The sequence below is a fragment of the Balaenoptera physalus genome, assembly GCF_965194825.1.
Source record: "Balaenoptera physalus genome assembly, chromosome: 17".
NCBI classification, from domain to species: Eukaryota; Metazoa; Chordata; class Mammalia; order Artiodactyla; family Balaenopteridae; genus Balaenoptera; species Balaenoptera physalus.
In genome coordinates this window covers 35,006,905-35,033,313 of record NC_138895.1, presented here as the reverse complement: position 1 = coordinate 35,033,313, position 26,409 = coordinate 35,006,905, and positions in this window count along the sequence as shown.

The following is a 26,409-nucleotide window of genomic DNA, read 5'->3' as shown; positions in this document are numbered from 1 at the left end:
TGAATGGAGCATTCAAAATGGGTAAGCAAGGCTTGTGCCATACGTTCCCCATTTCCAGCGAACATGCAGCCTACCTCCTTGTGATTTCTACCAAGTAAATATACACTCTAGCTACACACTGGTCCCTTCCTTGAATAAAGTTTATTTGGCACGGAATTCTGCGTGTAGCCAACCGCCTCCCCCAGGGATCGCTCTGGGTAGGCTATCGGGCTTAGCTTCTTCTAAAACCCTGGAGTGTAAGAGGAAGAACTGTGCTGTGGTTACAGCAGAAACGCAAGCCGACTTTCTACTGTAAGGATGGGGTGTTAAGGTATGACTTTGTAGAAGGAATGTGAAGCAGTTTTGGTTTCTCAGTGCCGGTCAGCCTAGGGCAATGAGGCAGATTTGCATGATATGTAGGACGTGAGAGAACACATTTCCTGGAGCTGTTGGAGAGCTGAGGAAATCTAGCTCTTCCAAGGAAGAGTGTAGTGTGTTGGCCTACACACAAAATACAAAGAGTGAATGGGAAAAGTTTCCGGGCCTGGATGTTTCTTAGTAGCCCAGTGGAGCCTGCCGGTACTGGGTGTTCTTGCAGGGAATAGGGTGCCCAGGCGAGGTCCTCAGGGCCTTGAAAAGCTTACTAACCTTAAAAGAAAACAGACCTGAAACTAATGCCTCAAGCACTCCGCTCCAAGCTTCCACTTCGGCAGGGCTATTCTAGGCTTTACCTTGAGGAGAGGACTCACGTCAAGTTTCCTTTTAGCTCTAGAGTGTCTCAGGCGAGGCTCCTACCCAGTCTATGAAAGCACCCTGTTGATGTACAGAACACTCGTTCCCTTCCCAGAGCCCTGCCTACAGACACTAGAGACCCGTCCTAAAATTGTAATTTAGGTAGCTTCAAGGCAGCTTGAATGGAGCATTCAAAAGTGGTAAGCACGGCTTGTGCCATAAGTTCCCCGTTTCCAGCGAACATGCAGCCTACCTCCTTGTGATTTCTACCAAGTAAATATACACTCTAGCTACACACTGGGCCCTTCCTTGAATAAAGTTTATTTGGCACGGAATTCTGCGTGTAGCCAACCGCCTCCCCTTGGGATCGCTCTGGGTAGGCTATCGGGCTCTGCTTCTTCTAAAACCCTGGAGTGTAAGAGGAAGAACTGTGCTTTGGTTACAGCAGGAAAGCAAGCCGACTTTCTCCTGTAAGGATGGGGTCTTAAGGTTTGACTTTAAAGAAGGAATGCGTTGCAGTTTTGGTTTCTCAGTGCTGCTCAGCCTAGGGCAATGAGGGAGATTTGCATGACATATAGGAATTGAGAGAACACATTGCCTGGAGTTGTTGGAGAGCTGAGGAAATCTAGCTCTTCCAAGGAAGAGTGCAGTGTGTTGCCCTACACACAAAATACACTGTGACTGGGAAACGTATCCGGGCCTGGATGTTTTTTAGTAGCCCAGTGGAGCCTGCTGGTACTCGGTGCTCTTGCAGGGAATAGGGTGCCCACGAGAGGTCCTCGGTGTCTTGACAAGCTTACTAACCTTAAAAGAAAACAGACCTAAAACAAATGCCACAAGGAAACTGCTTCAAGCTCAGCTTCGGCAGGGCTAGTCAAGGCTTTACCTGGAGGAAAGAACTCACGTCAAGTTTCCTTTATCTCTAGGGCGTCTGAGGAGAGGCTCCCACCCAGGCTATGAAAGCACCCTGTTGATGCAGAGAACACTCGTTCCCTTCCCAGAGCCCTGCCTACAATGACTAAAGACTCGTCCTAAAACTGTTATTTAGGTAACTTCAAGGCAGCATGCATGGAGCATTCAAAATGGGAAAGTAAGGCTTGTGCCATAAGGTCACCGTTTCCAGCGAACACGCGGCCTACCTCCTTGTGATTTCTACCAAGTAAATATACACTCTAGCTACACACTGGTCCCTTCCTTGAATAAAGTTTATTTGTCACGTAATTCTGCGTGTAGCCAACCGCCTCCCCCAGGGATCGCTCTGGGTAGGCTATCGGGCTTAGCTTCTTCTAAAACCCTGGAGTGTAAGAGGAAGAACTGTGCTGTGGTTACAGCAGAAACGCAAGCCGACTTTCTACTGTAAGGATGGGGTGTTAAGGTATGACTTTGTAGAAGGAATGTGAAGCAGTTTTGGTTTCTCAGTGCCGGTCAGCCTAGGGCAATGAGGCAGATTTGCATGATATGTAGGACGTTAGAGAGCACATTTCCTGGAGCTGTTGGAGAGCTGAGGAAATCTAGCTCTTCCAAGGAAGAGTGTAGTGTGTTGGCCTACACACAAAATACAAAGAGTGAATGGGAAAAGTTTCCGGGCCTGGATGTTTCTTAGTAGCCCAGTGGAGCCTGCCGGTACTGGGTGTTCTTGCAGGGAATAGGGTGCCCAGGCGAGGTCCTCAGGGCCTTGAAAAGCTGACTAACCTTAAAAGAAAACAGACCTGAAAGTAATGCCTCAAGCACTCCGCTCCAAGCTTCCACTTCGGCTGGGCTATTCTAGGCTTTACCTTGAGGAGAGGACTCACGTCAAGTTTCCTTTTAGCTCTAGAGTGTCTCAGGCGAGGCTCCTACCCAGTCTATGAAAGCACCCTGTTGATGTAGAGAACACTCGTTCCCTTCCCAGAGCCCTGCCTACAGACACTAGAGACCCGTCCTAAAATTGTAATTTAGGTAGCTTCAAGGCAGCTTGAATGGAGCATTCAAAAGTGGTAAGCACGGCTTGTGCCATAAGTTCCCCGTTTCCAGCGAACATGCAGCCTACCTCCTTGTGATTTCTACCAAGTAAATATACACTCTAGCTACACACTGGGCCCTTCCTTGAATAAAGTTTATTTGGCACGGAATTCTGCGTGTAGCCAACCGCCTCCCCTTGGGAGCGCTCTGGGTAGGCTATCGGGCTCTGCTTCTTCTAAAACCCTGGAGTGTAAGAGGAAGAACTGTGCTTTGGTTACAGCAGGAAAGCAAGCCGACTTTCTCCTGTAAGGATGGGGTCTTAAGGTTTGACTTTAAAGAAGGAATGCGTTGCAGTTTTGGTTTCTCAGTGCTGCTCAGCCTAGGGCAATGAGGGAGATTTGCATGACATATAGGAATTGAGAGAACACATTGCCTGGAGTTGTTGGAGAGCTGAGGAAATCTAGCTCTTCCAAGGAAGAGTGCAGTGTGTTGCCCTACACACAAAATACACAGTGACTGGGAAACGTTTCCGGGCCTGGATGTTTCTTAGTAGCCCAGTGGAGCCTGCTGGTACTCGGTGCTCTTGCAGGGAATAGGGTGCCCACGAGAGGTCCTCGGTGTCTTGACAAGCTTACTAACCTTAAAAGAAAACAGACCTAAAACAAATGCCACAAGGAAACTGCTTCAAGCTCAGCTTCGGCAGGGCTAGTCAAGGCTTTACCTGGAGGAAAGAACTCACGTCAAGTTTCCTTTATCTCTAGGGCGTCTGAGGAGAGGCTCCCACCCAGGCTATGAAAGCACCCTGTTGATGCAGAGAACACTCGTTCCCTTCCCAGAGCCCTGCCTACAATGACTAAAGACTCGTCCTAAAACTGTTATTTAGGTAACTTCAAGGCAGCATGCATGGAGCATTCAAAATGGGAAAGCAAGGCTTGTGCCATAAGGTCACCGTTTCCAGCGAACACGCGGCCTACCTACTTGTGATTTCTACCAAGTAAATATACACTCTAGCTAAACACTGGTCCCTTCCTTGAATAAAGTTTATTTGGCACGGAGTTCTGCGTGTAGCCAACAGCCTCCCCCAAGGAGCGCTCTAGGTAGGCTATCTGGCTTAGCTTCTTCTAAAACCCTGCAGTGTAAGAGGAAGATCTGTGCTTTGGTTACAGCAGAAACGCAAGCTGACTTTCTCCTGTAAGGATGGGGTCTTAAGGTATGACTTTGTAGAAGGAATGCGAAGCAGTTTTGGTTTCTCAGAGCTGCTCAGCCTAGGGCAATGAGGCAGATTTGCATGATATGTAGGACGTGAGAGAACACATTTCCTGGGGCTGTTGGAGAGCTGCGGAAATCTAGCTCTTCCAAGGAAGAGTGCAGTGTGTTGGCCTACACACAAAATACACAGAGTGACTGGGAAAGGTGTCCGGGCCTGGATGTTTCTTAGTAGCCCAGTGGAGACTGCCGGTACTCGGTGGTCTTCCAGGGAATAAGGTGCCCAGGCGAGGTCCTCGGTGTCCTGAAAAGCTTACTAACCTTAAAAGGAAACAGACCTGAAACTAATGCCTCAAGGACTCCGCTCCAAGCTTCCACTTCGGCAGGGCTATTCTAGGCTTTACCTTGAGGAAAGGACTCACGTCAAGTTTCCTTTTAGCTGTAGAGCGTCTGAGGAGAGGCTCCCACCCAGGCTATGAAAGCACCCTGTTGATGTAGAGAACACTCGTTCCCTTCCCAGAGCCCTGCCTACAATGACTAAAGACTCGTCCTAAAACTGTTATTTAGGTAACTTCAAGGCAGCACGCATGGAGCATTCAAAATGGGAAAGCAAGGCTTGTGCCATAAGGTCACCGTTTCCAGCGAACACGCGGCCTACCTACTTGTGATTTCTACCAAGTAAATATACACTCTAGCTAAACACTGGTCCATTCCTTGAATAAAGTTTATTTGGCACGGAGTTCTGCGTGTAGCCAACAGCCTCCCCCAAGGAGCGCTCTAGGTAGGCTATCTGGCTTAGCTTCTTCTAAAACCCTGCAGTGTAAGAGGAAGATCTGTGCTTTGGTTACAGCAGAAACGCAAGCTGACTTTCTCCTGTAAGGATGGGGTCTTAAGGTATGACTTTGTAGAAGGAATGCGAAGCAGTTTTGGTTTCTCAGAGCTGCTCAGCCTAGGGCAATGAGGCAGATTTGCATGATATGTAGGACGTGAGAGAACACATTTCCTGGGGCTGTTGGAGAGCTGAGGAAATCTAGCTCTTCCAAGGAAGAGTGCAGTGTGTTGGCCTACACACAAAATACACAGAGTGACTGGGAAAGGTTTCCGGGCCTGGATGTTTCTTAGTAGCCCAGTGGAGACTGCCGGTACTCGGTGGTCTTCCAGGGAATAAGGTGCCCAGGCGAGGTCCTCGGTGTCCTGAAAAGCTTACTAACCTTAAAAGGAAACAGACCTGAAACTAATGCCTCAAGGACTCCGCTCCAAGCTTCCACTTCGGCAGGGCTATTCTAGGCTTTACCTTGAGGAAAGGACTCACGTCAAGTTTCCTTTTAGCTGTAGGGCGTCTGAGGAGAGGCTCCCACCCAGGCTATGAAAGCACCCTGTTGATGTAGAGAACACTCGTTCCCTTCCCAGAGCCTTGCCTACAGAGACTAGAGACCCGTCCTAAAATTGTTATTTAGGCAGCTTCAAGGCAGCTTGAATGGAGCATTCAAAATGGGTAAGCAAGGCTTGTGCCATACGTTCCCCATTTCCAGCGAACATGCAGCCTACCTCCTTGTGATTTCTACCAAGTAAATATACACTCTAGCTACACACTGGTCCCTTCCTTGAATAAAGTTTATTTGGCACGGAATTCTGCGTGTAGCCAACCGCCTCCCCCAGGGATCGCTCTGGGTAGGCTATCGGGCTTAGCTTCTTCTAAAACCCTGGAGTGTAAGAGGAAGAACTGTGCTGTGGTTACAGCAGAAACGCAAGCCGACTTTCTACTGTAAGGATGGGGTGTTAAGGTATGACTTTGTAGAAGGAATGTGAAGCAGTTTTGGTTTCTCAGTGCCGGTCAGCCTAGGGCAATGAGGCAGATTTGCATGATATGTAGGACGTGAGAGAACACATTTCCTGGAGCTGTTGGAGAGCTGAGGAAATCTAGCTCTTCCAAGGAAGAGTGTAGTGTGTTGGCCTACACACAAAATACAAAGAGTGAATGGGAAAAGTTTCCGGGCCTGGATGTTTCTTAGTAGCCCAGTGGAGCCTGCCGGTACTGGGTGTTCTTGCAGGGAATAGGGTGCCCAGGCGAGGTCCTCAGGGCCTTGAAAAGCTTACTAACCTTAAAAGAAAACAGACCTGAAACTAATGCCTCAAGCACTCCGCTCCAAGCTTCCACTTCGGCAGGGCTATTCTAGGCTTTACCTTGAGGAGAGGACTCACGTCAAGTTTCCTTTTAGCTCTAGAGTGTCTCAGGCGAGGCTCCTACCCAGTCTATGAAAGCACCCTGTTGATGTACAGAACACTCGTTCCCTTCCCAGAGCCCTGCCTACAGACACTAGAGACCCGTCCTAAAATTGTAATTTAGGTAGCTTCAAGGCAGCTTGAATGGAGCATTCAAAAGTGGTAAGCACGGCTTGTGCCATAAGTTCCCCGTTTCCAGCGAACATGCAGCCTACCTCCTTGTGATTTCTACCAAGTAAATATACACTCTAGCTACACACTGGGCCCTTCCTTGAATAAAGTTTATTTGGCACGGAATTCTGCGTGTAGCCAACCGCCTCCCCTTGGGATCGCTCTGGGTAGGCTATCGGGCTCTGCTTCTTCTAAAACCCTGGAGTGTAAGAGGAAGAACTGTGCTTTGGTTACAGCAGGAAAGCAAGCCGACTTTCTCCTGTAAGGATGGGGTCTTAAGGTTTGACTTTAAAGAAGGAATGCGTTGCAGTTTTGGTTTCTCAGTGCTGCTCAGCCTAGGGCAATGAGGGAGATTTGCATGACATATAGGAATTGAGAGAACACATTGCCTGGAGTTGTTGGAGAGCTGAGGAAATCTAGCTCTTCCAAGGAAGAGTGCAGTGTGTTGCCCTACACACAAAATACACTGTGACTGGGAAACGTATCCGGGCCTGGATGTTTTTTAGTAGCCCAGTGGAGCCTGCTGGTACTCGGTGCTCTTGCAGGGAATAGGGTGCCCACGAGAGGTCCTCGGTGTCTTGACAAGCTTACTAACCTTAAAAGAAAACAGACCTAAAACAAATGCCACAAGGAAACTGCTTCAAGCTCAGCTTCGGCAGGGCTAGTCAAGGCTTTACCTGGAGGAAAGAACTCACGTCAAGTTTCCTTTATCTCTAGGGCGTCTGAGGAGAGGCTCCCACCCAGGCTATGAAAGCACCCTGTTGATGCAGAGAACACTCGTTCCCTTCCCAGAGCCCTGCCTACAATGACTAAAGACTCGTCCTAAAACTGTTATTTAGGTAACTTCAAGGCAGCATGCATGGAGCATTCAAAATGGGAAAGTAAGGCTTGTGCCATAAGGTCACCGTTTCCAGCGAACACGCGGCCTACCTCCTTGTGATTTCTACCAAGTAAATATACACTCTAGCTACACACTGGTCCCTTCCTTGAATAAAGTTTATTTGTCACGTAATTCTGCGTGTAGCCAACCGCCTCCCCCAGGGATCGCTCTGGGTAGGCTATCGGGCTTAGCTTCTTCTAAAACCCTGGAGTGTAAGAGGAAGAACTGTGCTGTGGTTACAGCAGAAACGCAAGCCGACTTTCTACTGTAAGGATGGGGTGTTAAGGTATGACTTTGTAGAAGGAATGTGAAGCAGTTTTGGTTTCTCAGTGCCGGTCAGCCTAGGGCAATGAGGCAGATTTGCATGATATGTAGGACGTTAGAGAGCACATTTCCTGGAGCTGTTGGAGAGCTGAGGAAATCTAGCTCTTCCAAGGAAGAGTGTAGTGTGTTGGCCTACACACAAAATACAAAGAGTGAATGGGAAAAGTTTCCGGGCCTGGATGTTTCTTAGTAGCCCAGTGGAGCCTGCCGGTACTGGGTGTTCTTGCAGGGAATAGGGTGCCCAGGCGAGGTCCTCAGGGCCTTGAAAAGCTGACTAACCTTAAAAGAAAACAGACCTGAAAGTAATGCCTCAAGCACTCCGCTCCAAGCTTCCACTTCGGCTGGGCTATTCTAGGCTTTACCTTGAGGAGAGGACTCACGTCAAGTTTCCTTTTAGCTCTAGAGTGTCTCAGGCGAGGCTCCTACCCAGTCTATGAAAGCACCCTGTTGATGTAGAGAACACTCGTTCCCTTCCCAGAGCCCTGCCTACAGACACTAGAGACCCGTCCTAAAATTGTAATTTAGGTAGCTTCAAGGCAGCTTGAATGGAGCATTCAAAAGTGGTAAGCACGGCTTGTGCCATAAGTTCCCCGTTTCCAGCGAACATGCAGCCTACCTCCTTGTGATTTCTACCAAGTAAATATACACTCTAGCTACACACTGGGCCCTTCCTTGAATAAAGTTTATTTGGCACGGAATTCTGCGTGTAGCCAACCGCCTCCCCTTGGGAGCGCTCTGGGTAGGCTATCGGGCTCTGCTTCTTCTAAAACCCTGGAGTGTAAGAGGAAGAACTGTGCTTTGGTTACAGCAGGAAAGCAAGCCGACTTTCTCCTGTAAGGATGGGGTCTTAAGGTTTGACTTTAAAGAAGGAATGCGTTGCAGTTTTGGTTTCTCAGTGCTGCTCAGCCTAGGGCAATGAGGGAGATTTGCATGACATATAGGAATTGAGAGAACACATTGCCTGGAGTTGTTGGAGAGCTGAGGAAATCTAGCTCTTCCAAGGAAGAGTGCAGTGTGTTGCCCTACACACAAAATACACAGTGACTGGGAAACGTTTCCGGGCCTGGATGTTTCTTAGTAGCCCAGTGGAGCCTGCTGGTACTCGGTGCTCTTGCAGGGAATAGGGTGCCCACGAGAGGTCCTCGGTGTCTTGACAAGCTTACTAACCTTAAAAGAAAACAGACCTAAAACAAATGCCACAAGGAAACTGCTTCAAGCTCAGCTTCGGCAGGGCTAGTCAAGGCTTTACCTGGAGGAAAGAACTCACGTCAAGTTTCCTTTATCTCTAGGGCGTCTGAGGAGAGGCTCCCACCCAGGCTATGAAAGCACCCTGTTGATGCAGAGAACACTCGTTCCCTTCCCAGAGCCCTGCCTACAATGACTAAAGACTCGTCCTAAAACTGTTATTTAGGTAACTTCAAGGCAGCATGCATGGAGCATTCAAAATGGGAAAGCAAGGCTTGTGCCATAAGGTCACCGTTTCCAGCGAACACGCGGCCTACCTACTTGTGATTTCTACCAAGTAAATATACACTCTAGCTAAACACTGGTCCCTTCCTTGAATAAAGTTTATTTGGCACGGAGTTCTGCGTGTAGCCAACAGCCTCCCCCAAGGAGCGCTCTAGGTAGGCTATCTGGCTTAGCTTCTTCTAAAACCCTGCAGTGTAAGAGGAAGATCTGTGCTTTGGTTACAGCAGAAACGCAAGCTGACTTTCTCCTGTAAGGATGGGGTCTTAAGGTATGACTTTGTAGAAGGAATGCGAAGCAGTTTTGGTTTCTCAGAGCTGCTCAGCCTAGGGCAATGAGGCAGATTTGCATGATATGTAGGACGTGAGAGAACACATTTCCTGGGGCTGTTGGAGAGCTGCGGAAATCTAGCTCTTCCAAGGAAGAGTGCAGTGTGTTGGCCTACACACAAAATACACAGAGTGACTGGGAAAGGTGTCCGGGCCTGGATGTTTCTTAGTAGCCCAGTGGAGACTGCCGGTACTCGGTGGTCTTCCAGGGAATAAGGTGCCCAGGCGAGGTCCTCGGTGTCCTGAAAAGCTTACTAACCTTAAAAGGAAACAGACCTGAAACTAATGCCTCAAGGACTCCGCTCCAAGCTTCCACTTCGGCAGGGCTATTCTAGGCTTTACCTTGAGGAAAGGACTCACGTCAAGTTTCCTTTTAGCTGTAGAGCGTCTGAGGAGAGGCTCCCACCCAGGCTATGAAAGCACCCTGTTGATGTAGAGAACACTCGTTCCCTTCCCAGAGCCCTGCCTACAATGACTAAAGACTCGTCCTAAAACTGTTATTTAGGTAACTTCAAGGCAGCACGCATGGAGCATTCAAAATGGGAAAGCAAGGCTTGTGCCATAAGGTCACCGTTTCCAGCGAACACGCGGCCTACCTACTTGTGATTTCTACCAAGTAAATATACACTCTAGCTAAACACTGGTCCATTCCTTGAATAAAGTTTATTTGGCACGGAGTTCTGCGTGTAGCCAACAGCCTCCCCCAAGGAGCGCTCTAGGTAGGCTATCTGGCTTAGCTTCTTCTAAAACCCTGCAGTGTAAGAGGAAGATCTGTGCTTTGGTTACAGCAGAAACGCAAGCTGACTTTCTCCTGTAAGGATGGGGTCTTAAGGTATGACTTTGTAGAAGGAATGCGAAGCAGTTTTGGTTTCTCAGAGCTGCTCAGCCTAGGGCAATGAGGCAGATTTGCATGATATGTAGGACGTGAGAGAACACATTTCCTGGGGCTGTTGGAGAGCTGAGGAAATCTAGCTCTTCCAAGGAAGAGTGCAGTGTGTTGGCCTACACACAAAATACACAGAGTGACTGGGAAAGGTTTCCGGGCCTGGATGTTTCTTAGTAGCCCAGTGGAGACTGCCGGTACTCGGTGGTCTTCCAGGGAATAAGGTGCCCAGGCGAGGTCCTCGGTGTCCTGAAAAGCTTACTAACCTTAAAAGGAAACAGACCTGAAACTAATGCCTCAAGGACTCCGCTCCAAGCTTCCACTTCGGCAGGGCTATTCTAGGCTTTACCTTGAGGAAAGGACTCACGTCAAGTTTCCTTTTAGCTGTAGGGCGTCTGAGGAGAGGCTCCCACCCAGGCTATGAAAGCACCCTGTTGATGTAGAGAACACTCGTTCCCTTCCCAGAGCCTTGCCTACAGAGACTAGAGACCCGTCCTAAAATTGTTATTTAGGCAGCTTCAAGGCAGCTTGAATGGAGCATTCAAAATGGGTAAGCAAGGCTTGTGCCATACGTTCCCCATTTCCAGCGAACATGCAGCCTACCTCCTTGTGATTTCTACCAAGTAAATATACACTCTAGCTACACACTGGTCCCTTCCTTGAATAAAGTTTATTTGGCACGGAATTCTGCGTGTAGCCAACCGCCTCCCCCAGGGATCGCTCTGGGTAGGCTATCGGGCTTAGCTTCTTCTAAAACCCTGGAGTGTAAGAGGAAGAACTGTGCTGTGGTTACAGCAGAAACGCAAGCCGACTTTCTACTGTAAGGATGGGGTGTTAAGGTATGACTTTGTAGAAGGAATGTGAAGCAGTTTTGGTTTCTCAGTGCCGGTCAGCCTAGGGCAATGAGGCAGATTTGCATGATATGTAGGACGTGAGAGAACACATTTCCTGGAGCTGTTGGAGAGCTGAGGAAATCTAGCTCTTCCAAGGAAGAGTGTAGTGTGTTGGCCTACACACAAAATACAAAGAGTGAATGGGAAAAGTTTCCGGGCCTGGATGTTTCTTAGTAGCCCAGTGGAGCCTGCCGGTACTGGGTGTTCTTGCAGGGAATAGGGTGCCCAGGCGAGGTCCTCAGGGCCTTGAAAAGCTTACTAACCTTAAAAGAAAACAGACCTGAAACTAATGCCTCAAGCACTCCGCTCCAAGCTTCCACTTCGGCAGGGCTATTCTAGGCTTTACCTTGAGGAGAGGACTCACGTCAAGTTTCCTTTTAGCTCTAGAGTGTCTCAGGCGAGGCTCCTACCCAGTCTATGAAAGCACCCTGTTGATGTACAGAACACTCGTTCCCTTCCCAGAGCCCTGCCTACAGACACTAGAGACCCGTCCTAAAATTGTAATTTAGGTAGCTTCAAGGCAGCTTGAATGGAGCATTCAAAAGTGGTAAGCACGGCTTGTGCCATAAGTTCCCCGTTTCCAGCGAACATGCAGCCTACCTCCTTGTGATTTCTACCAAGTAAATATACACTCTAGCTACACACTGGGCCCTTCCTTGAATAAAGTTTATTTGGCACGGAATTCTGCGTGTAGCCAACCGCCTCCCCTTGGGATCGCTCTGGGTAGGCTATCGGGCTCTGCTTCTTCTAAAACCCTGGAGTGTAAGAGGAAGAACTGTGCTTTGGTTACAGCAGGAAAGCAAGCCGACTTTCTCCTGTAAGGATGGGGTCTTAAGGTTTGACTTTAAAGAAGGAATGCGTTGCAGTTTTGGTTTCTCAGTGCTGCTCAGCCTAGGGCAATGAGGGAGATTTGCATGACATATAGGAATTGAGAGAACACATTGCCTGGAGTTGTTGGAGAGCTGAGGAAATCTAGCTCTTCCAAGGAAGAGTGCAGTGTGTTGCCCTACACACAAAATACACTGTGACTGGGAAACGTATCCGGGCCTGGATGTTTCTTAGTAGCCCAGTGGAGCCTGCTGGTACTCGGTGCTCTTGCAGGGAATAGGGTGCCCACGAGAGGTCCTCGGTGTCTTGACAAGCTTACTAACCTTAAAAGAAAACAGACCTAAAACAAATGCCACAAGGAAACTGCTTCAAGCTCAGCTTCGGCAGGGCTAGTCAAGGCTTTACCTGGAGGAAAGAACTCACGTCAAGTTTCCTTTATCTCTAGGGCGTCTGAGGAGAGGCTCCCACCCAGGCTATGAAAGCACCCTGTTGATGCAGAGAACACTCGTTCCCTTCCCAGAGCCCTGCCTACAATGACTAAAGACTCGTCCTAAAACTGTTATTTAGGTAACTTCAAGGCAGCATGCATGGAGCATTCAAAATGGGAAAGTAAGGCTTGTGCCATAAGGTCACCGTTTCCAGCGAACACGCGGCCTACCTCCTTGTGATTTCTACCAAGTAAATATACACTCTAGCTACACACTGGTCCCTTCCTTGAATAAAGTTTATTTGTCACGTAATTCTGCGTGTAGCCAACCGCCTCCCCCAGGGATCGCTCTGGGTAGGCTATCGGGCTTAGCTTCTTCTAAAACCCTGGAGTGTAAGAGGAAGAACTGTGCTGTGGTTACAGCAGAAACGCAAGCCGACTTTCTACTGTAAGGATGGGGTGTTAAGGTATGACTTTGTAGAAGGAATGTGAAGCAGTTTTGGTTTCTCAGTGCCGGTCAGCCTAGGGCAATGAGGCAGATTTGCATGATATGTAGGACGTTAGAGAGCACATTTCCTGGAGCTGTTGGAGAGCTGAGGAAATCTAGCTCTTCCAAGGAAGAGTGTAGTGTGTTGGCCTACACACAAAATACAAAGAGTGAATGGGAAAAGTTTCCGGGCCTGGATGTTTCTTAGTAGCCCAGTGGAGCCTGCCGGTACTGGGTGTTCTTGCAGGGAATAGGGTGCCCAGGCGAGGTCCTCAGGGCCTTGAAAAGCTGACTAACCTTAAAAGAAAACAGACCTGAAAGTAATGCCTCAAGCACTCCGCTCCAAGCTTCCACTTCGGCTGGGCTATTCTAGGCTTTACCTTGAGGAGAGGACTCACGTCAAGTTTCCTTTTAGCTCTAGAGTGTCTCAGGCGAGGCTCCTACCCAGTCTATGAAAGCACCCTGTTGATGTAGAGAACACTCGTTCCCTTCCCAGAGCCCTGCCTACAGACACTAGAGACCCGTCCTAAAATTGTAATTTAGGTAGCTTCAAGGCAGCTTGAATGGAGCATTCAAAAGTGGTAAGCACGGCTTGTGCCATAAGTTCCCCGTTTCCAGCGAACATGCAGCCTACCTCCTTGTGATTTCTACCAAGTAAATATACACTCTAGCTACACACTGGGCCCTTCCTTGAATAAAGTTTATTTGGCACGGAATTCTGCGTGTAGCCAACCGCCTCCCCTTGGGAGCGCTCTGGGTAGGCTATCGGGCTCTGCTTCTTCTAAAACCCTGGAGTGTAAGAGGAAGAACTGTGCTTTGGTTACAGCAGGAAAGCAAGCCGACTTTCTCCTGTAAGGATGGGGTCTTAAGGTTTGACTTTAAAGAAGGAATGCGTTGCAGTTTTGGTTTCTCAGTGCTGCTCAGCCTAGGGCAATGAGGGAGATTTGCATGACATATAGGAATTGAGAGAACACATTGCCTGGAGTTGTTGGAGAGCTGAGGAAATCTAGCTCTTCCAAGGAAGAGTGCAGTGTGTTGCCCTACACACAAAATACACAGTGACTGGGAAACGTTTCCGGGCCTGGATGTTTCTTAGTAGCCCAGTGGAGCCTGCTGGTACTCGGTGCTCTTGCAGGGAATAGGGTGCCCACGAGAGGTCCTCGGTGTCTTGACAAGCTTACTAACCTTAAAAGAAAACAGACCTAAAACAAATGCCACAAGGAAACTGCTTCAAGCTCAGCTTCGGCAGGGCTAGTCAAGGCTTTACCTGGAGGAAAGAACTCACGTCAAGTTTCCTTTATCTCTAGGGCGTCTGAGGAGAGGCTCCCACCCAGGCTATGAAAGCACCCTGTTGATGCAGAGAACACTCGTTCCCTTCCCAGAGCCCTGCCTACAATGACTAAAGACTCGTCCTAAAACTGTTATTTAGGTAACTTCAAGGCAGCATGCATGGAGCATTCAAAATGGGAAAGCAAGGCTTGTGCCATAAGGTCACCGTTTCCAGCGAACACGCGGCCTACCTACTTGTGATTTCTACCAAGTAAATATACACTCTAGCTAAACACTGGTCCCTTCCTTGAATAAAGTTTATTTGGCACGGAGTTCTGCGTGTAGCCAACAGCCTCCCCCAAGGAGCGCTCTAGGTAGGCTATCTGGCTTAGCTTCTTCTAAAACCCTGCAGTGTAAGAGGAAGATCTGTGCTTTGGTTACAGCAGAAACGCAAGCTGACTTTCTCCTGTAAGGATGGGGTCTTAAGGTATGACTTTGTAGAAGGAATGCGAAGCAGTTTTGGTTTCTCAGAGCTGCTCAGCCTAGGGCAATGAGGCAGATTTGCATGATATGTAGGACGTGAGAGAACACATTTCCTGGGGCTGTTGGAGAGCTGCGGAAATCTAGCTCTTCCAAGGAAGAGTGCAGTGTGTTGGCCTACACACAAAATACACAGAGTGACTGGGAAAGGTGTCCGGGCCTGGATGTTTCTTAGTAGCCCAGTGGAGACTGCCGGTACTCGGTGGTCTTCCAGGGAATAAGGTGCCCAGGCGAGGTCCTCGGTGTCCTGAAAAGCTTACTAACCTTAAAAGGAAACAGACCTGAAACTAATGCCTCAAGGACTCCGCTCCAAGCTTCCACTTCGGCAGGGCTATTCTAGGCTTTACCTTGAGGAAAGGACTCACGTCAAGTTTCCTTTTAGCTGTAGAGCGTCTGAGGAGAGGCTCCCACCCAGGCTATGAAAGCACCCTGTTGATGTAGAGAACACTCGTTCCCTTCCCAGAGCCCTGCCTACAATGACTAAAGACTCGTCCTAAAACTGTTATTTAGGTAACTTCAAGGCAGCACGCATGGAGCATTCAAAATGGGAAAGCAAGGCTTGTGCCATAAGGTCACCGTTTCCAGCGAACACGCGGCCTACCTACTTGTGATTTCTACCAAGTAAATATACACTCTAGCTAAACACTGGTCCATTCCTTGAATAAAGTTTATTTGGCACGGAGTTCTGCGTGTAGCCAACAGCCTCCCCCAAGGAGCGCTCTAGGTAGGCTATCTGGCTTAGCTTCTTCTAAAACCCTGCAGTGTAAGAGGAAGATCTGTGCTTTGGTTACAGCAGAAACGCAAGCTGACTTTCTCCTGTAAGGATGGGGTCTTAAGGTATGACTTTGTAGAAGGAATGCGAAGCAGTTTTGGTTTCTCAGAGCTGCTCAGCCTAGGGCAATGAGGCAGATTTGCATGATATGTAGGACGTGAGAGAACACATTTCCTGGGGCTGTTGGAGAGCTGAGGAAATCTAGCTCTTCCAAGGAAGAGTGCCGTGTGTTGGCCTACACACAAAATACACAGAGTGACTGGGAAAGGTTTCCGGGCCTGGATGTTTCTTAGTAGCCCAGTGGAGACTGCCGGTACTCGGTGGTCTTCCAGGGAATAAGGTGCCCAGGCGAGGTCCTCGGTGTCCTGAAAAGCTTACTAACCTTAAAAGGAAACAGACCTGAAACTAATGCCTCAAGGACTCCGCTCCAAGCTTCCACTTCGGCAGGGCTATTCTAGGCTTTACCTTGAGGAAAGGACTCACGTCAAGTTTCCTTTTAGCTGTAGGGCGTCTGAGGAGAGGCTCCCACCCAGGCTATGAAAGCACCCTGTTGATGTAGAGAACACTCGTTCCCTTCCCAGAGCCTTGCCTACAGAGACTAGAGACCCGTCCTAAAATTGTTATTTAGGCAGCTTCAAGGCAGCTTGAATGGAGCATTCAAAATGGGTAAGCAAGGCTTGTGCCATACGTTCCCCATTTCCAGCGAACATGCAGCCTACCTCCTTGTGATTTCTACCAAGTAAATATACACTCTAGCTACACACTGGTCCCTTCCTTGAATAAAGTTTATTTGGCACGGAATTCTGCGTGTAGCCAACCGCCTCCCCCAGGGATCGCTCTGGGTAGGCTATCGGGCTTAGCTTCTTCTAAAACCCTGGAGTGTAAGAGGAAGAACTGTGCTGTGGTTACAGCAGAAACGCAAGCCGACTTTCTACTGTAAGGATGGGGTGTTAAGGTATGACTTTGTAGAAGGAATGTGAAGCAGTTTTGGTTTCTCAGTGCCGGTCAGCCTAGGGCAATGAGGCAGATTTGCATGATATGTAGGACGTGAGAGAACACATTTCCTGGAGCTGTTGGAGAGCTGAGGAAATCTAGCTCTTCCAAGGAAGAGTGTAGTGTGTTGGCCTACACACAAAATACAAAGAGTGAATGGGAAAAGTTTCCGGGCCTGGATGTTTCTTAGTAGCCCAGTGGAGCCTGCCGGTACTGGGTGTTCTTGCAGGGAATAGGGTGCCCAGGCGAGGTCCTCAGGGCCTTGAAAAGCTTACTAACCTTAAAAGAAAACAGACCTGAAACTAATGCCTCAAGAACTCCGCTCCAAGCTTCCACTTTGGCAGGGCTATTCTAGGCTTTACCTTGAGGAGAGGACTCACGTCAAGTTTCCTTTTAGCTCTAGAGTGTCTCAGGCGAGGCTCCTACCCAGTCTATGAAAGCACCCTGTTGATGTACAGAACACTCGTTCCCTTCCCAGAGCCCTGCCTACAGACACTAGAGACCCGTCCTAAAATTGTAATTTAGGTAGCTTCAAGGCAGCTTGAATGGAGCATTCAAAAGTGGTAAGCACGGCTTGTGCCATAAGTTCCCCGTTTCCAGCGAACATGCAGCCTACCTCCTTGTGATTTCTACCAAGTAAATATACACTCTAGCTACACACTGGGCCCTTCCTTGAATAAAGTTTATTTGGCACGGAATTCTGCGTGTAGCCAACCGCCTCCCCTTGGGATCGCTCTGGGTAGGCTATCGGGCTCTGCTTCTTCTAAAACCCTGGAGTGTAAGAGGAAGAACTGTGCTTTGGTTACAGCAGGAAAGCAAGCCGACTTTCTCCTGTAAGGATGGGGTCTTAAGGTTTGACTTTAAAGAAGGAATGCGTTGCAGTTTTGGTTTCTCAGTGCTGCTCAGCCTAGGGCAATGAGGGAGATTTGCATGACATATAGGAATTGAGAGAACACATTGCCTGGAGTTGTTGGAGAGCTGAGGAAATCTAGCTCTTCCAAGGAAGAGTGCAGTGTGTTGCCCTACACACAGAATACACAGTGACTGGGAAACGTTTCCGGGCCTGGATGTTTCTTAGTAGCCCAGTGGAGCCTGCTGGTACTCGGTGCTCTTGCAGGGAATAGGGTGCCCACGAGAGGTCCTCGGTGTCTTGACAAGCTTACTAACCTTAAAAGAAAACAGACCTAAAACAAATGCCACAAGGAAACTGCTTCAAGCTCAGCTTCGGCAGGGCTAGTCAAGGCTTTACCTGGAGGAAAGAACTCACGTCAAGTTTCCTTTATCTCTAGGGCGTCTGAGGAGAGGCTCCCACCCAGGCTATGAAAGCACCCTGTTGATGCAGAGAACACTCGTTCCCTTCCCAGAGCCCTGCCTACAATGACTAAAGACTCGTCCTAAAACTGTTATTTAGGTAACTTCAAGGCAGCATGCATGGAGCATTCAAAATGGGAAAGTAAGGCTTGTGCCATAAGGTCACCGTTTCCAGCGAACACGCGGCCTACCTCCTTGTGATTTCTACCAAGTAAATATACACTCTAGCTACACACTGGTCCCTTCCTTGAATAAAGTTTATTTGGCACGTAATTCTGCGTGTAGCCAACCGCCTCCCCCAGGGATCGCTCTGGGTAGGCTATCGGGCTTAGCTTCTTCTAAAACCCTGGAGTGTAAGAGGAAGAACTGTGCTGTGGTTACAGCAGAAACGCAAGCCGACTTTCTACTGTAAGGATGGGGTGTTAAGGTATGACTTTGTAGAAGGAATGTGAAGCAGTTTTGGTTTCTCAGTGCCGGTCAGCCTAGGGCAATGAGGCAGATTTGCATGATATGTAGGACGTGAGAGAACACATTTCCTGGAGCTGTTGGAGAGCTGAGGAAATCTAGCTCTTCCAAGGAAGAGTGTAGTGTGTTGGCCTACACACAAAATACAAAGAGTGAATGGGAAAAGTTTCCGGGCCTGGATGTTTCTTAGTAGCCCAGTGGAGCCTGCCGGTACTGGGTGTTCTTGCAGGGAATAGGGTGCCCAGGCGAGGTCCTCAGGGCCTTGAAAAGCTGACTAACCTTAAAAGAAAACAGACCTGAAACTAATGCCTCAAGAACTCCGCTCCAAGCTTCCACTTCGGCAGGGCTATTCTAGGCTTTACCTTGAGGAAAGGACTCACGTCAAGTTTCCTTTTAGCTGTAGAGCGTCTAAGGAGAGGCTCCCACCCAGGCTATGAAAGCACCCTGTTGATGTAGAGAACACTCGTTCCCTTCCCAGAGCCTTGCCTACAGAGACTAGAGACCCGTCCTAAAATTGTTATTTAGGCAGCTTCAAGGCAGCTTGAATGGAGCATTCAAAAGTGGTAAGCAAGGCTTGTGCCATAAGTTCCCCGGTTCCAGCGAACATGCAGCCTACCTCCTTGTGATTTCTACCAAGTAAATATACACTCTAGCTACACACTGGTCCCTTCCTTGAATAAAGTTTATTTGGCAGGGAATTCTGCGTGTAGCCAACCGCCTCCCCTTGGGAGCGCTCTGGGTAGGCTATCGGGCTCTGCTTCTTCTAAAACCCTGGAGTGTAAGAGGAAGAACTGTGCTTTGGTTACAGCAGGAAAGCAAGCCGACTTTCTCCTGTAAGGATGGGGTCTTAAGGTTTGACTTTAAAGAAGGAATGCGTTGCAGTTTTGGTTTCTCAGTGCTGCTCAGCCTAGGGCAATGAGGGAGATTTGCATGACATATAGGAATTGAGAGAACACATTGCCTGGAGTTGTTGGAGAGCTGAGGAAATCTAGCTCTTCCAAGGAAGAGTGCAGTGTGTTGCCCTACACACAAAATACACAGTGACTGGGAAACGTTTCCGGGCCTGGATGTTTCTTAGTAGCCCAGTGGAGCCTGCTGGTACTCGGTGCTCTTGCAGGGAATAGGGTGCCCACGAGAGGTCCTCGGTGTCTTGACAAGCTTACTAACCTTAAAAGAAAACAGACCTAAAACAAATGCCACAAGGAAACTGCTTCAAGCTCAGCTTCGGCAGGGCTAGTCAAGGCTTTACCTGGAGGAAAGAACTCACGTCAAGTTTCCTTTATCTCTAGGGCGTCTGAGGAGAGGCTCCCACCCAGGCTATGAAAGCACCCTGTTGATGCAGAGAACACTCGTTCCCTTCCCAGAGCCCTGCCTACAATGACTAAAGACTCGTCCTAAAACTGTTATTTAGGTAACTTCAAGGCAGCACGCATGGAGCATTCAAAATGGGAAAGCAAGGCTTGTGCCATAAGGTCACCGTTTCCAGCGAACACGCGGCCTACCTACTTGTGATTTCTACCAAGTAAATATACACTCTAGCTAAACACTGGTCCATTCCTTGAATAAAGTTTATTTGGCACGGAGTTCTGCGTGTAGCCAACAGCCTCCCCCAAGGAGCGCTCTAGGTAGGCTATCTGGCTTAGCTTCTTCTAAAACCCTGCAGTGTAAGAGGAAGATCTGTGCTTTGGTTACAGCAGAAACGCAAGCTGACTTTCTCCTGTAAGGATGGGGTCTTAAGGTATGACTTTGTAGAAGGAATGCGAAGCAGTTTTGGTTTCTCAGAGCTGCTCAGCCTAGGGCAATGAGGCAGATTTGCATGATATGTAGGACGTGAGAGAACACATTTCCTGGGGCTGTTGGAGAGCTGAGGAAATCTAGCTCTTCCAAGGAAGAGTGCAGTGTGTTGGCCTACACACAAAATACACAGAGTGACTGGGAAAGGGGTCCGGGCCTGGATGTTTCTTAGTAGCCCAGTGGAGACTGCCGGTACTCGGTGGTCTTCCAGGGAATAAGGTGCCCAGCGAGGTCCTCGGTGTCCTGAAAAGCTTACTAACCTTAAAAGGAAACAGACCTGAAACTAATGCCTCAAGGACTCCGCTCCAAGCTTCCACTTCGGCAGGGCTATTCTAGGCTTTACCTTGAGGAAAGGACTCACGTCAAGTTTCCTTTTAGCTGTAGAGCGTCTGAGTAGAGGCTCCCACCCAGGCTATGAAAGCACCCTGTTGATGTAGAGAACACTCGTTCCCTTCCCAGAGCCTTGCCTACAGAGACTAGAGACCCGTCCTAAAATTGTTATTTAGGCAGCTTCAAGGCAGCTTGAATGGAGCATTCAAAATGGGTAAGCAAGGCTTGTGCCATAAGTTCCCCGTTTCCAGCGAACATGCAGCCTACCTCCTTGTGATTTATACCAAGTAAATATACACTCTAGCTACACACCGGTCCCTTCCTTAAATAAAGTTTATTTGGCACGTAATTCTGCGTGCAGCCAACCGCCTCCCCCAGGGATCGCTCTGGGTAGGCTATCGGGCTTAGCTTCTTCTAAAACCCTGGAGTGTAAGAGGAAGAACTGTGCTGTGGTTACAGCAGAAAGGCAAGCCGACTTTCTACTGTAAGGATGGGGTGTTAAGGTATGACTTTGTAGAAGGAATGTGAAGCAGTTTTGGTTTCTCAGTGCCGGTCAGCCTAGGGCAATGAGGCAGATTTGCATGATATGTAGGACGTGAGAGAACACATTTCCTGGAGCTGTTGGAGAGCTGAGGAAATCTAGCTCTTCCAAGGAAGAGTGTAGTGTGTTGGCCTACACACAAAATACAAAGAGTGAATGGGAAAAGTTTCCGGGCCTGGATGTTTCTTAGTAGCCCAGTGGAGCCTGCCGGTACTGGGTGTTCTTGCAGGGAATAGGGTGCCCAGGCGAGGTCCTCAGGGCCTTGAAAAGCTTACTAACCTTAAAAGAAAACAGACCTGAAACTAATGCCTCAAGAACTCCTCTCCAAGCTTCCACTTCGGCAGGGCTATTCTAGGCTTTACCTTGAGGAGAGGACTCACGTCAAGTTTCCTTTTAGCTCTAGAGTGTCTCAGGCGAGGCTCCTACCCAGTCTATGAAAGCACCCTGTTGATATAGAGAACACTCGTTCCCTTCCCAGAGCCCTGCCTACAGACACTAGAGACCCGTCCTAAAATTGTAATTTAGGTAGCTTCAAGGCAGCTTGAATGGAGCATTCAAAAGTGGTAAGCAAGGCTTGTGCCATAAGTTCCCCGTTTCCAGCGAACATGCAGCCTACCTCCTTTTGATTTCTACCAAGTAAATATACACTCTAGCTACACACTGGTCCCTTCCTTGAATAAAGTTTATTTGGCACGGAATTCTGCGTGTAGCCAACCGCCTCCCCTCGGGAGCGCTCTGGGTAGGCTATCGGGCTCTGCTTCTTCTAAAACCCTGGAGTGTAAGAGGAAGAACTGTGCTTTGGTTACAGCAGGAAAGCAAGCCGACTTTCTCCTGTAAGGATGGGGTCTTAAGGTTTGACTTTAAAGAAGGAATGCGTTGCAGTTTTGGTTTCTCAGTGCTGCTCAGCCTAGGGCAATGAGGGAGATTTGCATGACATATAGGAATTGAGAGAACACATTTCCTGGAGTTGTTGGAGAGCTGAGGAAATCTAGCTCTTCCAAGGAAGAGTGCAGTGTGTTGCCCTACACACAAAATACACAGTGACTGGGAAACGTTTCCGGGCCTGGATGTTTCTTAGTAGCCCAGTGGAGCCTGCTGGTACTCGGTGCTCTTGCAGGGAATAGGGTGCCCACGAGAGGTCCTCGGTGTCTTGACAAGCTTACTAACCTTAAAAGAAAACAGACCTAAAACAAATGCCACAAGGAAACTGCTTCAAGCTCAGCTTCGGCAGGGCTAGTCAAGGCTTTACCTGGAGGAAAGAACTCACGTCAAGTTTCCTTTATCTCTAGGGCGTCTGAGGAGAGGCTCCCACCCAGGCTATGAAAGCACCCTGTTGATGCAGAGAACACTCGTTCCCTTCCCAGAGCCCTGCCTACAATGACTAAAGACTCGTCCTAAAACTGTTATTTAGGTAACTTCAAGGCAGCACGCATGGAGCATTCAAAATGGGAAAGCAAGGCTTGTGCCATAAGGTCACCGTTTCCAGCGAACACGCGGCCTACCTCCTTGTGATTTCTACTAAGTAAATATACACTCTAGCTAAACACTGGTCCATTCCTTGAATAAAGTTTATTTGGCACGGAGTTCTGCGTGTAGCCAACAGCCTCCCCCAAGGAGCGCTCTAGGTAGGCTATCTGGCTTAGCTTCTTCTAAAACCCTGCAGTGTAAGAGGAAGATCTGTGCTTTGGTTACAGCAGAAACGCAAGCTGACTTTCTCCTGTAAGGATGGGGTCTTAAGGTATGACTTTGTAGAAGGAATGCGAAGCAGTTTTGGTTTCTCAGAGCTGCTCAGCCTAGGGCAATGAGGCAGATTTGCATGATATGTAGGACGTGAGAGAACACATTTCCTGGGGCTGTTGGAGAGCTGAGGAAATCTAGCTCTTCCAAGGAAGAGTGCAGTGTGTTGGCCTACACACAAAATACACAGAGTGACTGGGAAAGGTTTCCGGGCCTGGATGTTTCTTAGTAGCCCAGTGGAGACTGCCGGTACTCGGTGGTCTTCCAGGGAATAAGGTGCCCAGGCGAGGTCCTCGGTGTCCTGAAAAGCTTACTAACCTTAAAAGGAAACAGACCTGAAACTAATGCCTCAAGGACCCCGCTCAAAGCTTCCACTTCGGCAGGGCTATTCTAGGCTTTACCTTGAGGAAAGGACTCACGTCAAGTTTCCTTTTAGCTGTAGGGCGTCTGAGGAGAGGCTCCCACCCAGGCTATGAAAGCACCCTGTTGATGTAGAGAACACTCGTTCCCTTCCCAGAGCCTTGCCTACAGAGACTAGAGACCCGTCCTAAAATTGTTATTTAGGCAGCTTCAAGGCAGCTTGAATGGAGCATTCAAAATGGGTAAGCAAGGCTTGTGCCATACGTTCCCCATTTCCAGCGAACATGCAGCCTACCTCCTTGTGATTTCTACCAAGTAAATATACACTCTAGCTACACACTGGTCCCTTCCTTGAATAAAGTTTATTTGGCACGGAATTCTGCGTGTAGCCAACCGCCTCCCCCAGGGATCGCTCTGGGTAGGCTATCGGGCTTAGCTTCTTCTAAAACCCTGGAGTGTAAGAGGAAGAACTGTGCTGTGGTTACAGCAGAAACGCAAGCCGACTTTCTACTGTAAGGATGGGGTGTTAAGGTATGACTTTGTAGAAGGAATGTGAAGCAGTTTTGGTTTCTCAGTGCCGGTCAGCCTAGGGCAATGAGGCAGATTTGCATGATATGTAGGACGTGAGAGAACACATTTCCTGGAGCTGTTGGAGAGCTGAGGAAATCTAGCTCTTCCAAGGAAGAGTGTAGTGTGTTGGCCTACACACAAAATACAAAGAGTGAATGGGAAAAGTTTCCGGGCCTGGATGTTTCTTAGTAGCCCAGTGGAGCCTGCCGGTACTGGGTGTTCTTGCAGGGAATAGGGTGCCCAGGCGAGGTCCTCAGGGCCTTGAAAAGCTTACTAACCTTAAAAGAAAACAGACCTGAAACTAATGCCTCAAGCACTCCGCTCCAAGCTTCCACTTCGGCAGGGCTATTCTAGGCTTTACCTTGAGGAGAGGACTCACGTCAAGTTTCCTTTTAGCTCTAGAGTGTCTCAGGCGAGGCTCCTACCCAGTCTATGAAAGCACCCTGTTGATGTACAGAACACTCGTTCCCTTCCCAGAGCCCTGCCTACAGACACTAGAGACCCGTCCTAAAATTGTAATTTAGGTAGCTTCAAGGCAGCTTGAATGGAGCATTCAAAAGTGGTAAGCACGGCTTGTGCCATAAGTTCCCCGTTTCCAGCGAACATGCAGCCTACCTCCTTGTGATTTCTACCAAGTAAATATACACTCTAGCTACACACTGGGCCCTTCCTTGAATAAAGTTTATTTGGCACGGAATTCTGCGTGTAGCCAACCGCCTCCCCTTGGGATCGCTCTGGGTAGGCTATCGGGCTCTGCTTCTTCTAAAACCCTGGAGTGTAAGAGGAAGAACTGTGCTTTGGTTACAGCAGGAAAGCAAGCCGACTTTCTCCTGTAAGGATGGGGTCTTAAGGTTTGACTTTAAAGAAGGAATGCGTTGCAGTTTTGGTTTCTCAGTGCTGCTCAGCCTAGGGCAATGAGGGAGATTTGCATGACATATAGGAATTGAGAGAACACATTGCCTGGAGTTGTTGGAGAGCTGAGGAAATCTAGCTCTTCCAAGGAAGAGTGCAGTGTGTTGCCCTACACACAAAATACACTGTGACTGGGAAACGTTTCCGGGCCTGGATGTTTCTTAGTAGCCCAGTGGAGCCTGCTGGTACTCGGTGCTCTTGCAGGGAATAGGGTGCCCACGAGAGGTCCTCGGTGTCTTGACAAGCTAACTAACCTTAAAAGAAAACAGACCTAAAACAAATGCCACAAGGAAACTGCTTCAAGCTCAGCTTCGGCAGGGCTAGTCAAGGCTTTACCTGGAGGAAAGAACTCACGTCAAGTTTCCTTTATCTCTAGGGCGTCTGAGGAGAGGCTCCCACCCAGGCTATGAAAGCACCCTGTTGATGCAGAGAACACTCGTTCCCTTCCCAGAGCCCTGCCTACAATGACTAAAGACTCGTCCTAAAACTGTTATTTAGGTAACTTCAAGGCAGCATGCATGGAGCATTCAAAATGGGAAAGTAAGGCTTGTGCCATAAGGTCACCGTTTCCAGCGAACACGCGGCCTACCTCCTTGTGATTTCTACCAAGTAAATATACACTCTAGCTACACACTGGTCCCTTCCTTGAATAAAGTTTATTTGTCACGTAATTCTGCGTGTAGCCAACCGCCTCCCCCAGGGATCGCTCTGGGTAGGCTATCGGGCTTAGCTTCTTCTAAAACCCTGGAGTGTAAGAGGAAGAACTGTGCTGTGGTTACAGCAGAAACGCAAGCCGACTTTCTACTGTAAGGATGGGGTGTTAAGGTATGACTTTGTAGAAGGAATGTGAAGCAGTTTTGGTTTCTCAGTGCCGGTCAGCCTAGGGCAATGAGGCAGATTTGCATGATATGTAGGACGTTAGAGAACACATTTCCTGGAGCTGTTGGAGAGCTGAGGAAATCTAGCTCTTCCAAGGAAGAGTGTAGTGTGTTGGCCTACACACAAAATACAAAGAGTGAATGGGAAAAGTTTCCGGGCCTGGATGTTTCTTAGTAGCCCAGTGGAGCCTGCCGGTACTGGGTGTTCTTGCAGGGAATAGGGTGCCCAGGCGAGGTCCTCAGGGCCTTGAAAAGCTTACTAACCTTAAAAGAAAACAGACCTGAAACTAATGCCTCAAGCACTCCGCTCCAAGCTTCCACTTCGGCAGGGCTATTCTAGGCTTTACCTTGAGGAGAGGACTCACGTCAAGTTTCCTTTTGGCTCTAGAGTGTCTCAGGCGAGGCTCCTACCCAGTCTATGAAAGCACCCTGTTGATGTACAGAACACTCGTTCCCTTCCCAGAGCCCTGCCTACAGACACTAGAGACCCGTCCTAAAATTGTAATTTAGGTAGCTTCAAGGCAGCTTGAATGGAGCATTCAAAAGTGGTAAGCACGGCTTGTGCCATAAGTTCCCCGTTTCCAGCGAACATGCAGCCTACCTCCTTGTGATTTCTACCAAGTAAATATACACTCTAGCTACACACTGGGCCCTTCCTTGAATAAAGTTTATTTGGCACGGAATTCTGCGTGTAGCCAACCGCCTCCCCTTGGGAGCGCTCTGGGTAGGCTATCGGGCTCTGCTTCTTCTAAAACCCTGGAGTGTAAGAGGAAGAACTGTGCTTTGGTTACAGCAGGAAAGCAAGCCGACTTTCTCCTGTAAGGATGGGGTCTTAAGGTTTGACTTTAAAGAAGGAATGCGTTGCAGTTTTGGTTTCTCAGTGCTGCTCAGCCTAGGGCAATGAGGGAGATTTGCATGACATATAGGAATTGAGAGAACACATTGCCTGGAGTTGTTGGAGAGCTGAGGAAATCTAGCTCTTCCAAGGAAGAGTGCAGTGTGTTGCCCTACACACAAAATACACAGTGACTGGGAAACGTTTCCGGGCCTGGATGTTTCTTAGTAGCCCAGTGTAGCCTGCTGGTACTCGGTGCTCTTGCAGGGAATAGGGTGCCCACGAGAGGTCCTCGGTGTCTTGACAAGCTTACTAACCTTAAAAGAAAACAG